At 42.8% G+C, this 17,902-nt stretch overlaps 1 protein-coding gene and 1 long non-coding RNA gene across 4 annotated transcripts in view; one reads left to right on the top strand and one right to left on the bottom strand.

Moving 5' to 3' along the window:
* The first annotated feature begins 46 nt into the window (after positions 1–46).
* Positions 47–17,902, top strand: part of CENPF (centromere protein F) — a 100,144-nt gene continuing 82,288 nt past the window's right edge. Inside the window, exon 1 of the mRNA XM_058700650.1 lies at positions 47–227. The gene's annotated coding sequence lies outside the window, so the exon portion shown is untranslated. The remainder of the gene's footprint in view (positions 228–17,902) is intronic.
* The window catches only part of LOC131495638 (uncharacterized), a 35,527-nt gene continuing 21,255 nt past the window's right edge, over positions 3,631–17,902 (bottom strand). For 2 of the 3 annotated variants that reach the window (XR_009254033.1, XR_009254034.1), the window contains exons 4-6: positions 7,873–8,046; positions 7,234–7,339; positions 3,631–5,855 (exon numbers count right to left, since the gene is read on the bottom strand). This is a non-coding gene — a long non-coding RNA (uncharacterized LOC131495638). The remainder of the gene's footprint in view (positions 5,856–7,233; positions 7,340–7,872; positions 8,047–17,902) is intronic. The other variant, XR_009254035.1, reaches the window with a different exon arrangement.

Below are 17,902 nucleotides of genomic sequence, written 5' to 3'. Positions count from 1 at the left end.
GGAGGAATGCGCCCGGGAGGCGCGCGCGGCGGGGCGGCGGGGGGCGGGGGGGCGTCCGCGCGGGGGAGCGCCGAAACTTGGAGCCCGAGCTCCCGGGCTGGAGGCGAGCCGGCCTCGGGGACGTCACAGCGCTGGAATCCGAGGAATGCCGGGCGGCAGGAGCTCCGTGTGCAGGCCCGGGAGCAGTCGCGCACTTTTGGAGCGGTGACTTGGGGAACTGTTTAAAGGTGAGGGCTGAGGAGGGAGGACGGGTGAAACTCCCTGGAGTCAGAGACGTGGGAGTGGAGAAGGAAAAGCGACCGCAGCCGGCACGACCTAGCGCCGCTCCTGGTGGAGGCAGGGACTGGGGCGGGAAGGGGGGAAAAAAATCCCCCTTAGACCTTCGGAAACCGCAGGGGCGGGGCAGAGGCGGCCACTCGCGGGCTCCGACCGTGGGCAGGGACGGGACGTCTCATCTGGGAGAAACCCTCCGAGCGGGGCGTCCCCAGGCAGCCACTGCACAGGAGGAGACAGACCAGGGGAAAGGAAGGTGGCTTCCCGAGCATGCAATCTCTAGGTCTCTCCCCAGCGCACCGGGAGTCTCTGCGTCCTGGATCTGGCGTCTAACTCCCCCCCCCCCCTCCCGCTTCTCCCCACGCGCCGAATCGCGCAAGCAGTTTTGTGTGTGCTGGGAGCTGGAATACGTCGTTTCCCCGGTTCTTTCCGTGCCCCAGCCTCGCCCCTCCCCGCCTGGGTGGGCACTGGGAGGGAACTTCCTTAGCACTTTCAGAGGTGGGGTTAATGCGACGCAGCGGCCGTGATGGTAAAAGCACCCAGCCTGGCGAGGGAATCTGGGTTTAGGACCAGCCCTGCTCTTGACCCAAGGGGTGACGGAGCCTCCCAGCTCCTGAAAGCCTTGGCTTTTGTAGCTGTAAAAATCGTTTTCTTAGTATCGTCTACTTTTCCGTGGTCCTTTGCGTTACCAAAAATATGTCTTAGGGGTCTGTTCTCTTACCAGGACTCAGAACCCAATCCTTTAGCCCTTTCTTAGGTTGAAAAGGGTCCTTGGAGTCGTTGTCATAGATGTCCCAGATTGCTTCAGTGTCCCACATCTCATACAAAAATCCGGAGCTCTCAGGGAAGAGAACTGGGAACTAAAAAGCAAAACCTACTGTGCTCATCATGTACAAATTTGTGGTGACTTGACTTCTCTGAGTATTTGCCAACCGCCGGAACAGTGAAGTCAAGAAGCCCCCACACAGGGGCAGAAGGAAAAGGCTGAAGAAAATTGAAGTCACTTTCTCAAACTTTCAAGGAGATAGCTGGATGACTTCAGTATGGACTTGCTGGATTTCCAAAGAAAATTTCCGAATGCTTTGCTGTGCTCCAGGAAGTATGGAAAGCACTGTATGTGCCCCCGTGTGATTACCCCATTTCCTAGATGAGAAAAGCGAGGAGTGAAGAAATCACCTGTCTCACCAAGGCTCACAACAGCTAGTGAACTAGGATAATGGACCCTTGTCTGGCCCCAAAATTGCAAGCTCTTAAACTCTTCAAAATTTCCCCAACATAGGATTCACATTAAAAATAAGTAAATCCCTGCAGGCTCTCAAAGTGATACAGAGGAGAGGCCTCTTGGGGTCTTAGAGGAAAGGAAATGGCATTTGTGTATTGCCCCTCTGTGATACCAAACTCTGAGCACAGAATGCCGAGACAGCGGTGGTATGGAGGCACAAAGGTTGCATGTAGACATATGATTCTGGTTCTGCCTCTGACCAGCCAGGTGACCCTGAACAAGCCACTTCACCCCGAGGCCTAAGTTTATTTTTTAAGTGGAATGTGACATGGAGGTCAGAGTTTGGTTGAATTACTTCATCTCTGAGGTCGTTCCCGGTTCTGACCTTGAATGAATGTATGGTCCTCCAGGCAGACCGCATGCCTATGGAGGAAGCTAAGTGATAAAGCCAGGATGTCTGAGGGAGAGAACTGTTTTCACACTGCCTTCGGAATCAGAATGAATGTGGGGGGTGTTGCGGGGTGTTCACAGGCAAAATACACACATACACACACACACACACACACACACACACACACACACACACACACAACCCACACACTAAGATTTAGCACTAAGCCTGCAGACTCCATTTAAATAATTTTACTTCTAAAAATTAAAAAAATATATTAATTTAGAAACCCATGAAGTACATCCAACCAGCCATTATTTCTGTCTTTAGAATAGATCACAGAAAAGCAATACACGAGTAAGAATATTTTTTTAATGTTTATTTTTGAGAGAGAGAGCGAGAGAGCGTGAGTGGGGAAGGGGCAGAGAGAAGGAGACAGGATCTGAAGTAGATGCCAGGATCTGAACTTTCAGCACAGAGCCCTCCACGGGGCTCAAACTCATGAACTGTGAGATCATAACCTGAGCTGAAACCAGACGCTCAACCCACTGAGCCACCCAGGCACCCCAGAATATTTTTTAAATAGAAAGTCCAATGTGAAGTGAAAAAAAGCCTTTCATTCTTTGAATAACTATATAAAAGCTAGTCACAAGCTACTTTTAAAAAAGAAAAAAAAAACACTTCCTAAATCTGCATCACACTCAAATCTCCTTAATATGCATCAGAATGAACAGGATAGTTGATAGCACAGGCCCCAAATACATCGCGACAGGTTTACTTGAAAACTTTGCAATTTTAGGAACTTGTCAATATTAAATATCCCCCCAAATATTTCAACTTGTTCTAAACCTGATTCAAACTCTAAATACAGGCAGAATCTCATGGGCCCTCATGATTCTTCCTATCTCCAATTTTTCCTCCCATTAATTTGTTAATTGTACACCTTCAGAAACATTGAAATCACTCAAAGCAAAACAAAACAAGTTCCTCAATCAAAGCGAACAGGAAAGTAAGCAAACTTTTGCGGGAAAATGCTTATGATCTCCAGCGTTCTTCCACAAATGTTAAAGTTCTATATATTAATCATGTATTTGTTTTTTTCTAAAAGAATATTTGGAAGCTGATAGTAATGGTGGGATATAATGATGGAGAGCTTTTTAAAAATACATAATGCTGGTCTGTATCCCCTGCTCCCCACATTTCATTCATTTTAGTCCCTGAGTTCAGGGTGGAGGCTTCGGTCGGTGTATGTGTATAACTGTCATATTTTTAGACAGTATTTTATTGAGAACATTTTCACATTCAATAAAAAGCACGACCTTCATTGTATGTACAGTTTGACGATTTTTTTTATGTGGATGCATCCATGGGACCACCGTCCAGATCAAGATACAGAAAATGTCCATCACCACAAAACTTTCCCTTGTGTGACCTCTCAGTCTGTATCACCTCTCCAGGCTAACTTCTGTCACTATAGAGTAGTTTTGCTAGTTCTCAAACTTCATATGACTGGAATTACACTGTGTGTGTGTGTGTGTGTGTGTATGTGTGTGTACATATCACTTTGCTTATCCATTCTCCTGTTGATGTTTTTGAAAACATTTCCGAAGTAATTCTGTTATACCACCCCCCTTTAATTCAGAACCACTGACTTAACAGCACAGATATAACAAAATAAGTCTAGATTATTAACACAAAAACATGTTAAGCATGAGAAGGGAAGAAAGAGAACACTTTGGAAGGATGAAATTTAAGAGTGCTTTAATCGTTGTGTGCATTTAGAGCTCCTTATTAATGAAAACAAATTAGCGAATTGACTACAATATGAACTTCTTGTTATCTGGTGATTTTTTTTTTTAAAGCTACATGATTCTGCAGAGTTGTTGTGTACAGCCACGAGTATAATACCCAATGCCACTCCATGAGCTAAAATAGTCTGGAGTGTGAATGGCATTCTCTGGAGTTGTGCAATGTGGTGACCAGGGCACTATGCATTCTCCCTTTAGAGATAGTTTCGTGGTACCTGCTTTGGAAGAATCATTTCTGACGCAGAAGACTGAGCCCTTCTTCCCTCCTGGTTGCATCTCTGAGGCTTTTCGTTTGAGTAAGAGAAGGGCCCCCATCCCAGCCTTTCCCAAGGTTGACTAAGCCAGGAAGGCACATTCTTCTCAAATATTGGGAAAATGATGAGAGACTTATGGAGGCACAGATTAGATGAAAGAATACACTGTTTCTTTGGGTTTGCTCTGTAGTCTGGAGGTTTGGCATTACCTGCATCCTTTCATGTCACACAGTGTCTCCATTTCGTCATGTGTCCTAATGTTTCAACTCTCCCGCTCCTGACGCATCCTCCTCTCTGGCCATTTCCTCTCCATTTCATTTCTCTTTCCTTTGCCCATTCTTCAGCAGAAGGCGCTCTGCCTCCCACAGGGACTGACTACTCCCTGACCTGAGCCAAAGGAGAAAGAGCCCCCGTTTCCATGCCAGTCAACCTAAGCCACAAGTGAATTATTTCCTTGTTACTTCCTTCTGGAAAGAATGTCAAACACAAACATTTTGAGGTTGTATTTTTTTCAGGCTGGGAGGAGAAAGGCGAAATCAGTGTCCTGAGACGCTTTGCCAGCTCTTCTGGCAGCTACAGTTGACCACTGGGCAATGAGATCAGCTAGCTATCTGGACATCAGGCAGACTCACTCTAGGCACATCACTAGTTTTTCCAATGAAAATGTACATGATTCAGCCAGTTGGTTACTCTTTAAAAAGTCTATGCACTAGCAGTATGTATTAATCAAGAACACTCTAGAAAGAGTAATGCAGCTGCATAATTGGTACTTTCAGCAAGATTTAAAGGAAATAAAACCTAGGCAGTATTAAGTATCTCACCAATTTCAATGTATTCATTATCCTTCTGTACTAATTTCACCTTGGGTTGCAAACACCCTTTGAATCATACCTTAAAGGCACAAGCTCTCCGATCGTATTCACCTGGCTCACCTTTCCTCACCTCCGTCAGCCCCAACATTGCCTTCCAGCTTTTCCAGGCTTGATAGAAAACACACAACCTCTCTCCCAACACACTGGCATATGCACACACACATCAAATCACCACGTCCTCTGTAGGGCACACTGCTAGTGATGAGCTTACCCCATCGTTACTGCTTAAAATCGTGTTTTCCGGAAAAGGAGGCTTTTACTGCTCCTGTAATCTCTTCTAGGAGACCTTCTTCATTGTGATTTAACCAATTTTAAACTTTGTAATGGAATTGAATCATTAACAAACCGTTTTCCATAGTCACTTATCTATGGTTGTTAATCTCAAAAACATCCTCTAATGTTGAATGCAACAGATCTAATAGGCCAGGGCCACCGTCTTAACATAAGTTCCCTTGGTTTAAGAACAAAACCCCACTTCAGACTGTTAAAGCAAAAAAGGAATTCATTGGCAAGATCCTGAAACATGTCATGGAATCCGTGAGAAAGAAGGGCAAGACCAAAGAACCGTGAGGACACTCTGCTTTTCTGTCTGGAGGTAAGATCCTCTACTCTTGCCTGTGTCCAGACTTAATAGCTATGTGACCCTGGGCAAATACTCTCACACCTGAATTTCCTCAAAAAGGGAAGTGATGTAAAAAGGGGGAAATGATGAACATATCTACTTCGTAGAGTTGTGGTGATGATTAAATTAGTCAACATGTGAAAAACTCTTAGAACGGTACCTGACACATACTGAGCTCTCAATTCTGGTACCTATCAACATTATCATCCACCTCGTTCTGTATCTGCAGGCTGGTTTCTGTCCTTCAGCAGGGACTGAATCTCATACCCAAATTCTCAGGAGAAAGAACGTGGCTTGAGATGTCAAACCAGGGTGTTGGAGAAGGAACAGGCTGCTGTGGCTGGACCCAGCCCTTCGTGTGGAAAGGACAGTTCCCAGAAAGGAGACAGTAGCTGGGAAAAGGAGACCTGCAACTGGAAACCACACCAATGAGGGAAGGGAGAAAATTTTACCAAACTCAAGTCTTGGGAATGCCTCTGTTCACTCTGTAACTATCTATTCCATCTAGGCAAAGGGCCAAATCCAGCTTCTCATGTGTAGAGAAGAAAGCGACCCACTAGGGAGGTAAGTGACACATGGTGGAAGGTAAGGGAATCAATATCCATTGAGCACTTACTATGCTGTAGGAACAAGGCTAGGTCCTGTGTATATATAATCTGAAATAATCCTTGTGACAGTGTTTGAGTGTCATGAACTGAACTGTGTTCCTCCAAAATTCATATGTTGAAGTCCTAACCCCCAATATGATTGTATTTGAAAATCAGGCCTTTGTGGAGATAATTAAGGTTAAGTCAGCTAAGCGTCCGACTTCGGCTCAGGTCATGTTATGGTTATGGGTTCGAGCCCCATGTCAGGCTCTGTGCTGACAGCTCAGAGCCTGGAGCCTGCTTCGGATCTGTCTCTCTCTCTCTCTCTCTCTCTCTCTCTCTCTCTCTCAAAAATAAACATTAAAAAAAAATTTTTTTAAAGGTTAGATGTGGTCATAAGGGTGAGACCCTTATCCAGTAGGACTGGTATCCTTCTAACAGGAGGAATAGATACCAGAGCCCTTCTTTCTGTGCATGCACAGAGGAAAGGCCACATGAGGACATAGCAAGAAAGAAGGAGAGAGGCCTCGCCAGAAATTAACCCTGACAGCACCTTAACCTTGGACTTCCAGCCTCCAGCACTGTGAGAAAATCAATTTCTGTTGTTTAAGCCACACAGTCCGTAGTATTTTGTTATGGCAGCCTGGGCAGACTAACACATTCAGGTTAGTGTTTCTTCTTGTCTCCCAGAGAAATAAACTGAGACCTCAAGACATTAAGTACCTTGTACTTAGACATGTACTAAAACATCGAGTACCTAAGTGAATGGTAGAACCAAGATTCAGGCCTCCTCATCTCTACTTCTGAAGTTCACGTTCATTTTATTCTATTATGTTGCTGCAGAGTTTTTTAAGTACCACTGTGAGTCAGGTGGCCGAAATTAGATGGGATGGTAAAAACAGGGGAAATAAAAACATCGGCAGGATAGAGTGTGTTCTAACCTCCCCCCCTTACAGCGGTTCCCCGGGGGACAGCCCTACTTGGCCAATAATAAATTGTGCTAATGAGAAGACACATATCCAGAGTTTACATCTCCAGTTATTTCAAGTCCTTCCTTTCCCACGTTTATCTGAGTGTTCCCAGCAAAAGAGGAAATGGATGCTGCTGCTATAAGATCAGACAGCAAATCCTTTCGAAGAACTTTAATACCTTGCTACTGCTTATTTCATTAGTCCCCGAGACGCCCATGAGTTGATGTTCTCACCTGCGTGGAGTCAGAAGTGGCAAGTCAGGTCCATGGTTCCTCCAGCACACAAGAGGTTGCTTTGGACTGGCACGAAGTCACACCTTCTGGGAGTGTCGAGTCATTTCTGTTCATGACAGCCATCTCAGAAGGTCAGAAATACCAACACCCTGATTTCTCAGAATAGTTAGTTGTGATTCTCTCCTCCATGAACTGAGCTACACTGTTTTTCTTCCCGCTTCTATTCCTACCTGGCCCAGCTCTTAGGGAGGTACCCAGCTATAGAATTTGTCATGGCTGGCCAAGGAGCCATCAACACCTCCACTGAGCTGCATGAGGGCAGGTACACGAAGCTATAATTATCCCCGTCTAAGCTTCTCCAGAATGTCCGCCTGAGGCCATTTTGTGGCATGCTAGTGGGAATAAGTGCCAGGTTGCTAAGAATTACTGGGATAGAGAAATTCTGAGTGAAATCTTGAAATTATTGTTCACAAGAGATAAGGAGAGTGATGGTGAGGCACATTATTACACTAAGTCAAGCCAGCCCCACATTTCTGAGTAAAAAAGGTCAACAGATTCCCATCTTCACGATGTACATTTTTGAGTCCTTTCCACCAACCTCAGAAAAAAAATCTTTGGAGCTAAAGGGTCTGTATTTACCTTCTCATAATTATGGTGTTCAGAATCAAGGGGCCAGTCCAGATATGGCTCTCTTCCTGACACCGTCTCTGTTTGTTAACGTTGATAGCTGCACCGAACGTCTGGAACAGTGTGCAACGTAAGAAAGCTCAGTTACCATCTTATGGGCCGCTGACTCTTCTCCTTCCAGAAGTCCTAGATGACAAATTTAAATATAACCCCACATAGGCAGCAATTCATTAGTTTATTTTTCCTCCATCTCCTTAGTTCTGGGCTTGCTTTTTTAAATACAATCTAAACACCTAGAAGAAGTTGTCGGCAAGTGATAATGCAAACTGCGCTACCAGATTTATGGAGGTGAGAAATGGACAGCCTTCCAGACGGATTACAAATCCTGAGATGACTGGAAAGGAAAGCAAGAACAGGGTGCATTGGTTTCTGACATGGGCAGCTGTGGCCAGGACACCCGTGCTCTGAGAGGTATGGGAGATGAAAGGAATCTTCTGCTGTGATTAGTGAAAAGGAACAACCTTCGCTGGGGGAGGGAAGGATCGGGTCATGTTTAGGATGCCTTTCTAAAGTACATGGGCACCTCAGCCTGCAGGGGTGAGATAGGGTTACCCTCGGGTATGGGCAGGGCTGTGTAAGAGAATCCAACTGCACTAAATCAAAACCTGTCCTAATCCTGGCTGCTTCCTGGCCACCTCCCCTAGACTAAGGGGTGACTCAGAGTGTGCCTGGCTCTGGGACTTCAAACATTTCTGAGTAATTCCCACAGACCTGGACAAGGGCAATTAGAGGACTGGTTTGGAATGACCACTGTGGATCAAAAGATACTTCCTGTGGCCAGCAGGGAGAAGGCAATTGCCCAGGAAGCTCAATTTTGAGGTGTCTTCTGCTCAACTAGAAGGCAGAGGTGTCTTCCACCATATACTAAATCATAGAGGCTGGAAAGAATTTGCTAAATAAGAAGGCCCATGCTGGGCTTCCTTCCATGGTCGGCACCTCCGATTTAGTGGAGTACGCAAAGACAAAGTTTTCAAATAATGAAAGAGAAGCTGAATTGTTAGTGATGGATGAAGACGCAAATGATCTGGCCACTGGCTACCTCTCTGACCTAATTTCCAACTGCTGTTCCCTGGCTCACTCTGCTCCCAAGCAGGGTATCCGCATTCTGCCATTCCTTGAACGTGCCGAGTACTCTTCGACCTCAGGACCTTTGCACTTGCTGTTACCGCCACCAAGAACTCCACTCCTCCAGATGTTTCCTGCCTCGTTCACTCACCTTATTCCTTCCATAGACCTTTCCCAGCCATCCTGCCAAAATAGTACCTTTTCACAACACCATCTTCTATTCCTTTACCCTGCTCTAATTTCGTTATTAGCACTCACAGTGCCTCACATTGTTATCTATTTACGTGTATTGCCTTTTTCCTTCCCCCCACCCCACCTTCTACCCCAGAAATTCCATAGCTTCAAAGATTTTTGTCTGTTTTGTATTCCACTGCCTGGAGCATAGATCGTCAACAAGTATTTATTGAATTGTTAAATAAGAAATTGTATTATTTTATGTCAGTATACGCCATTGTTTTCTGTGCTCAGAATCCTACCTATATTCTATTATTTCATCTTTACAACAGCCCTATGACGTGGGAGTTACTGTCTGCCATCTATAGATGAAGAAACTGAGGATTAGAGAGAGGAAGTGACTTGTCTGTTTTTGTTGTTATTTTTAGATTGTGGTTTCTGTGTTTTGGGGGGGTTTCGATGCTTGTTTTTAAAGACCTCAGTGGCATTGAGTTGAGGCATCCAGACTTCTCCCCAGCTCCTGCCACACCGTCTCCCTCAGTTCATGCACAGGCTCTCTTCTGCTTACTTTGTATTTGTCCCCTCTTTATGTCCTATGCCCAACTTCATTCTCCTCCTCCTCCAGACTGGCAGCTGATAGAGTAGACCCACGGCAGTAAATAGTCGTCCAGAGTATGTACTCCAGCTAGCTTGCCTGGCCTGACCTCCTGGCTTTGCCACTCACTCGCCGTGTGACATTAGGAAATTCTTGGTCATTATTGCTTGAACTATTGGCCTCCTTCCATTTCCTTTTGTTCTTCTGGTGTCCCTACCAAATGGACTTGGACACATGTCTGATTCTCCAAATTTCTTTTCCATTCTTTACCCTGTCCTTTTGCAATGCCTCCAGGCAAAACTCCTTGGCCTAATCTTCCAGCTCACATATTTACTACTTATTACTATTATTTTTTGAATGTTTTTAAAATTTTTTTTTAGTGTTTATTTTTGAGAGAGAGAGAGACAGAGCGTGAGTTGGGGAGGGGCTGAGAGAGAGGGAGACACAGAATCCAAACCAGGCTCCGGGCTCTGAGCTGTCAGCACAGAACCCGACGCAGGGTTCGAACCCATGAACCACAAAATCATGACCTGAGCCAAAGTCGGACGCTTAACTGACTGAGCCACCCATGAGCCCTGGAAGTTTGTACTCTTTTACAACCTCTCCCTATTTTCCCCAGCCCCCGGCCCCTGGCAACCACTGTTCTACCCTTTGTTTCTTTGAGTTTAACTTTTTCTCTTTTTCTCTTTCTTTTCTTTCTTTCTTTCTTTCTTTCTTTCTTTCTTTCTTTCTTTCTTTCTTTCTTTCTCTTTTATAGAGTCCACATATAAATGATATCATACAGTACTCTTTGCCTCTGTCTGGCAGAACTAATTCTTAATATTTCTAATTCTTTTACTCAACTGCTTATTCTCACTTCCTGTTCCCAGTAAATCCTCTCATTTCTTTAAGCATATTTATTACTCTGGCTTTTACTTCTTTTCCTGTTTTTTCACGAGTTCTGCCTTCTCCGGTATAAGTTATTCCATTTGTTGTTCTCCCAACTTGCAGCTCTCAGAATCTGCCCTCTGAGCCCATCCTTGCCCCTTCCGGACATTGAGCTGCCTTGATTAGGAAAATGCACCCGTGGAGAGGGGCAGACATCTAGCCAGACTGTGCTTCTCCAGGTGAATCGGTGTGTGTGCTGGCTGCCGTGTGCCTTTGTGGGAGACACATGGTACTGTGCTCAGCTGGTCTCCAAAGAACCTCTGAATAATCTTTTATTGGAGGCAGCCACTCTGTATTACAAGCAGATGCCCACAGGAGGGTGAGAGCAGGGGGGTGTGTGTGTGTGGAGGGGAGTTCTTGGGGACTGGTCAGACCAGCTATACTCCTTGCCATCTGCTCATCACCCTACCAGGTCAGAGCTCTGCCTTGTGGTTACCCACTGTTTCTGGCCTGTCCCCTGATACCCTGACCCTGCAATCATCACCAAAAGGAAGGGGGAAATCTGCCTAGGGCAATACAGGGATGATGAAAGGGCAGAACTAAAACATTGTCCCCCAAACCTGGTCCCTATTTGTGACCCTAGGCCTTCCCCACCCCTGGCTACTTTCCCTGCCCGTGGACAGAATCAACATCTATCCACCTCAGGAGTTTCTGGGACTCATTGCTGAGAACAGCTGTCAGGTCCATCCTTTCCTATGGCATCTATCTGTGCAGGAGAGAATACTGGGGCCGCCGTGCTTCTAGCCTCTGCTGCTTTGCTGTGTTGCTGCACATTACAGCCCTGTAAATTTTCTAAGATCACCAAGCTGGTAAGTGATGGGATTCAAACCCTAGTCTTTTTTTTTTTTTTTACTCCAAATCTGTGTTTTAATCCCAACACTCAGGGTTTGCTGACAGATGATTGGGTCGAAGTATACATCCAACTAAAAAAATTATTTCATTCCAGGTATTTTTCACTAAATGGAATCTGGCTCCTTAGAGAAATGGTGGACTCCAGGTCTGAGGAAAGAAATATACAAGAAAGCTATCAAAAGAACACTAGAGTCATCATCAAAGGATCCAGGAACCACCTTGAAGAGACTCTCAGTGGCTAAAGATGGGTCCATTTTAGCATCTAGAAGGATGATAATGGCAATTAGTTGTAACATTTCAACTTTTTGTCAAATGATATGAGAAAAATAATTAGTCACCACTAAAACCAACTCATTATTTTGAAAAATGATAAACAGAGGGACGGAAAGAAACCGTCTTGTTTTCGCTAAGAAATTATGCCACTGAAAATCAAGTAGCAGATGAGGAGGTTTTTTTCATTATAGAAATATCCTAGATAACAAATAGAAGGGATGATAAAATTAGAATACCATCATTTTGCCACCTTGGATAAAGTAGGATCAAGGCATGAGCTTCAGTGGTTGCTAACATCACAAAAAGAGACACTCAACTATCACTATCTTGCTTTGAAAGAGATAACCTGAATCTGATCAAACTGCTAGGATAGATTAAGCTACCAGCTATCAATTATAAAAAAAAATACAAGAGCCCAGGAATATGTTCAAGCAGACCTCAAGAGAAGCAGTCAGCAAAATGTAAGGTATGGAAAACTCTAGATGAAATTTTTTGTTAAAAACAAATACATTTCAACAATAAGGGAATGAAACAGGGGTAAGTTTACAGATTAAAAAAGACTTAAAAGATGTATCAACTATCACAACATGTGACCTTATTTGTATCCTGATTTAAGTAAACTCAAACAAAAAGCTGTTTATGCCATTTATGAAGACATTTGAACACTGATTAGACATTAAGGAATTATTGTAAAATATTTTAGATATGATAACTGGTATTGTGTCTATGTTAAAAATAAAGAGTCCTCTCCTTTTACATTTTTTAAAAATGTTTATTATTTGAGAAAGAGACAGAGAGCAAGCAGGGGAGGGGCAGAGAGAGAGGGAGACATAGAATCGGAAGCAGGCTCCAGGCTCTGAGCCCTCAGCACAGATCCCGACGTGGGGCTCAAACCCACGAACCGCGAGATCATGACCTGAGGCCGGAGGCAGAAGCTCTACCGACTGAGGCACCCAGGCGCCCCAAGCGTCCTCTTCTTTTAGAAACATATATTGAAATATCTATAGGGGCACCTGGGTGGCTCAGTCAGTTGCGTGTCCAACTCTTGACTTTGGCTCAGGTCATGATCCCAGGGTTATGAGATCCCACCCGGTGTCAAGCTCCGTGCTGAGTGTGGAGCCTGCTTGGGATTCTGTCTCTCTCCCTCTGCCCCTCTCCCCGACTCGTACGCTCTCTGTCTCTAAAATAAATAAAAATTAAAAAATAAAGAAATATCTGTGGTTGAAATGTAATATCTGATTTTGTTTCCCGTAACACAGAGGTGGGAAATGGAATGTGCATAAAACAAGATTGTCAACGAGTTGACGGTTATTGAGGCTGAGCCACGGGTATACGGGAGTTTGTCACACTATCCTGGTTAATTTCGTATGAATATGAAATAACGAGGTTGAAAAGCGAATAATAATTAAAAGTTTAAAAATGGATATATTACAAAAATCATCTGTTCTCATTTCAAACAATATTGAAGTATTTGATTAAAAGGAGGATTATCTGTTTTTACATCCTCCCACTTCCATTTTAACACTCCCCAGAGATAATCACTTTAATTCTGTACTGATGCAGACAAAAGTTTTGTGTGTTTTGAGTTTTTTTTTCCCCTTAAGTGCAAGAAAAAGCCAAGATTAAGCATTAGTTGCTACAAAATGCTGACTGTGAGTCATCCTACATTTGGGGCAACACATACACAAGATTTTTTTTTAAGTCTGGAAGTACATATGCCAAATAGTTAACAACATAGGGGAGAAAATGACATTTTCACCTGCACTAAATTTGAGATTTGGACTCAGCAAAGTAAGTTCAAAGGTACCTCACTTTGGAGATAATATAATATAAAAATCTCACATTTAGGAAACAAATTTGTTCTAGATTGGGTGGAAAGAATCTTCACTAAAAACAAGGAACTATTAACCAAAGACTCCTTTAAAATGTGAACAGGACTGTTGATTTTAATTTTTAAAATTTTATTAAATTTATATGGAGATTTTTAAATGCCTACACATGCACACACCCCATGGTCCATGATCTGGATTGGACATCAGGAGACCCAAATCTTGAGGTAAGCCCTGGAGAGGGCAGCAAAAGAACTGATCAATCCTATCAATTCAGTTTTTTTACACCATTTGTGTCAGCTAGAATTATTCCATTAAAATAGTTGATAAGTTCATCACAGTAGACTTGTCCAGGAAAGAGGAGAACAGAAAGCTCAGAAAGCATAAAAATATAAATAGAGACCAAGTATCATAACTAGATGAACCTTATTTAAAAACAGAGAGAAACACTTAGTGTGTATATCATTATTTCTCTTCTGACAAGGAGCAGGAAGATGGACTTGTGGGGGCCCTTCCACATGCCAGGAACCACCTACTCCCACCCATCTGCCCAGCCAGCTCCATATGTTCTATCAAGTCAACGGAATACTTTTATGATATTTTTCCAATTAAAGAGAGCATCTTTTCTACCCACTTTTTCTACAAACTCCTTATGAACACTTATATGATTGCATTTGTGTTAAATCCAATCTATTTATTATAGACTATAGGCAGATGAATTAATGTTAATTATTTCCTGTGCACATAGTTGATCTTAACATTATCCCAAAAGTATTTAATAATCCCCTATTGTTTGCTAAGTGCTGAGAATACATGGTTGAGGAAGGCACCTTCCATATTTAGACCAAAATAGGTCTTTGTTGCCATCTTTCAATACCTTCCTCTAACTAACAACAGCATTTTGGATGAATACGTGCTCTTTGATAAAGATGGGTGGTGTAGTTTTTTAAATACTAGAATATGGGGAGAACGTTCAGTAACTTGCTTTCTTGAAAGAACATTATTACCACATTTTCCTGTATTCTTTCATTTAAAAAAGAATCATTCAAACTAAATGATAGTTGGCATAAAGCCTCAAAAACTGTTATGGCATAATCAAATCATGAAAACAGGATTGCGATTTAAGAAAACAAGCCTTAGTAGGCACATGAAAATATCATTTCTGGCTAAAATAGCACTTCACTCTACAAACTGTGAATGAAGGCCACAGAAGGATTCTAACTTCAAACTTCCTAGGATCTGAAAATCATACAAAGGAGAAACACCAGTACTATAATAAGGAACAAAACATTTTAATCTATGTAAAGAGCTGCTCTGTAAAGTTAGTTACATCTGTATGTGTCTTTTACATACGACTGATACTCACTTTTATCGATTTGCAGCCAGTGAAGCCATTGCTCCCAATTTTATTGTAGGAAGCAAGTACTCTAGAAAAATAATTTGAGAAAACTCTCTATACTTATGGAGAATTAGCCATTTCTTAACCAAATTCTGTTATCAAGAAAGTAAATATTAGTATATGGCCACATAAAACTATCAATTTCCTCAAAAGTACACAGAAACAGGTGAGTTGCAAAAAATTGGCAGGATAGGGATTTACGATTCAGGTACAAGAGACCCTCCACTCCAGCTATTGATAGCTGTGCCTGGGCTGTTGGAAAACATGGCTCTGGTCTCACCATGTGACACATGGTGAGCTCACCAAGGTCTCAGCAAGAGTTTGTAACGGGAGCAAGTGACATTTTTTTCTTTTTTAACGTTTATTTATTTATTTGTTTGTTTTTTTAACGTTTATTTATTTTTGAGACAGAGAGAGACAGAGCATGAACGGGGGAGGGTCAGAGAGAGGGAGACACAGAATCTGAAACAGGCTCCAGGCTCTGAGTGGTCAGCACAGAGCCCGACGCAGGTCTCGAACTCACAGACCGCGAGATCACGACCTGAGCCAAAGTCGGACGCTTAACCGACTGAACCACCCAGGCGCCCCAAAAGTGACATATTTTTTGTACTAAAGTGGGATTTCATTAGAGTAGTTCAGCAGGGATTCACTTTGGAGAAAACCTAACATAAAAACTCCAAACTCGTGAAATAAATATATTTGGGGATTGTTTCTTATTCAAGGTAAATCACCAAGGCTATAACCATTGACTCATTTTATATTATGTGCATCAGTATTGATTGTAATATGAGTTTGATATTTACACAAATTTAGGGGTGCCTAGGTGGCTCAATTGGTTAAGCGTCTGACTCTTGATTTCGGCTCAGGTCATGATCTTACAGTTCATGATATCGATCCCTGTGCCAGGCTCTGCGCTGACAGCATGGAACCTGCTTGAGATTCTCTCCCTCCCACCACCGCTCTGCCCCTCCCCTGCTTGTGCGTGTGCGTGTACTCTCTCTCTGTCAAAATAAATAAGAATTTAAAAAATATTTACACAAATTTACACCTAATTTAGGATCTGAGCTTGAGGTCAGGCATGAGTGACATTATTACAAGTTATAAACTGGGCTTATGACTCTAGAATTCACTTATAGGTCCTTGTTTTCCAGACTATACATTAAGGGGAATTGGCCTAAAGTCTCTTTTAACTCTAAAATTGTACGATTCTTTGATTTTCCTGAGACAAGTCTGTTGCTACATCAGTGGCTTTAGAAGTTTCTGGTTCCATCACGTGCCCCTTTCTGCAAGCCTATTTTGAAGAATAGTGGTTGGGACCAATGCTCTAGGAACCAAACAAGTAGACTTCTTGTGGTTCTAGAACCACGGTTACTGTGCATCTGGCTTTTTATGGACATATCAGTCATAAATCACCTTTCAATCCTCAAACACCAGTACAGAAGTCTACGTAAGTACTGAGGTATTCTATGGGTAAAATACAAAAAACGGTTTATGAATACAAAATATTTCTAAAATCCCCCCAAAGTAAGTTAGTACATAAACTTTCCTCAATTTCTTGTGCTTTTCCCATATCATTTCTTAAATTTACAGTGCCCGCCACCACTTGTCTATTAAAGCAGGAGAACGGTATGAACAGGCAGCTAATTAATACATCCGAAAAAACATAGAAGACCACTGATTTTTAGTCCACTAATTTATTTATGCCTAGAAACTTAGGGCTGTAATTTCCCATTCCTACATAAGCTATCATCATTTATTAATTCAACCACTGTATCTTGAACTCTTGCCGTGTGTCAGGTCTTGTGCTAGACAGTAGACACAAGAGGTTACAGCCACATAGGCTCTTTGTGTCATGAAAGCTACAGCTAACACAGACCTAAATGTTAAATAAATGATTATACCAAATATATTCATAATTACAAGTCTTGCTAAATGTAATGAAGGAAAAGAAAACAATATTAAGAGAAAGAATAGGTCTCCCAGCCGAGAATTTGGGATACTTGAATATTTAAAACAAGTTTTCTTTAATATGAGGTGCTTCCTAAAGATCAGATATGATATCTAACAGCAGGCCGGGGAATGCAGAACATCCTGCCTCTCCTTTCCCTATCTCTCTTTTCCTTCCTTGTCCCCAAGTGCCCACGTACCAACACCTTTCCTTCCTCCTCCTTCAGAGCAAACAAACAGGTCTCCATATACATCCAATTATGAAAAACAATACCTAGGAAGTCCAGTACTCTCTTTGAAATTAGCCATGATAGGTGGTCTACCTGATACAAACGTGTTGTGAATGTTACGTGAGAAAGCATGAAGTAACTAAGCAGACACACTAGACGTCAGAACTCAGGGTGGTAGGCCAGGTCCCAAACCCTATGTTCATTTTTCTGTCCTCATTTTCCTTGGCTTCTTGGCAGCATTTCACACAGTTGACTACTACCTCTTTCTTGAAACATAACCCCCCTTGGCATGCGCTGCCCCATTTCTCTAGCTACCTATTCTCTACCCTATCTTTAAATGTTGGAATTACTCAGGGTTCAGTCCTGGGTACTCTCCGTCCTTGATGAATCTCCTTTTCTCCTTGATTAATCATGTCCATTCACATGGCTTCAAATGTCATCTGTAAACGCTGACTCTCCAATGTACATCTCATGCCGAAATCTCTCTTCTGAGCTCCATGTTAGAGCTAAATACTTTTTTTTTTTTCTTAAGTAAGCTCTATGCCCAACATGGGAGTCAAACTCACGACTTGGAGATCAAGAGTCGCATGTTCTACCAACTGAGCCAGCCAGGCACCCCAAAACTAAATTCTTAATTCACATGTTTTTTAATCCTGTTCCTCTTTCAGTCTACCCTAATGTGTTTAGTAGC

This window comes from Neofelis nebulosa, chromosome 15 (assembly GCF_028018385.1).
Source record: "Neofelis nebulosa isolate mNeoNeb1 chromosome 15, mNeoNeb1.pri, whole genome shotgun sequence".
NCBI classification, from domain to species: domain Eukaryota; kingdom Metazoa; phylum Chordata; class Mammalia; order Carnivora; family Felidae; genus Neofelis; species Neofelis nebulosa.
Note: the sequence above shows the minus strand (reverse complement) of the source record. Positions and strands in the feature narration are given on the sequence as shown.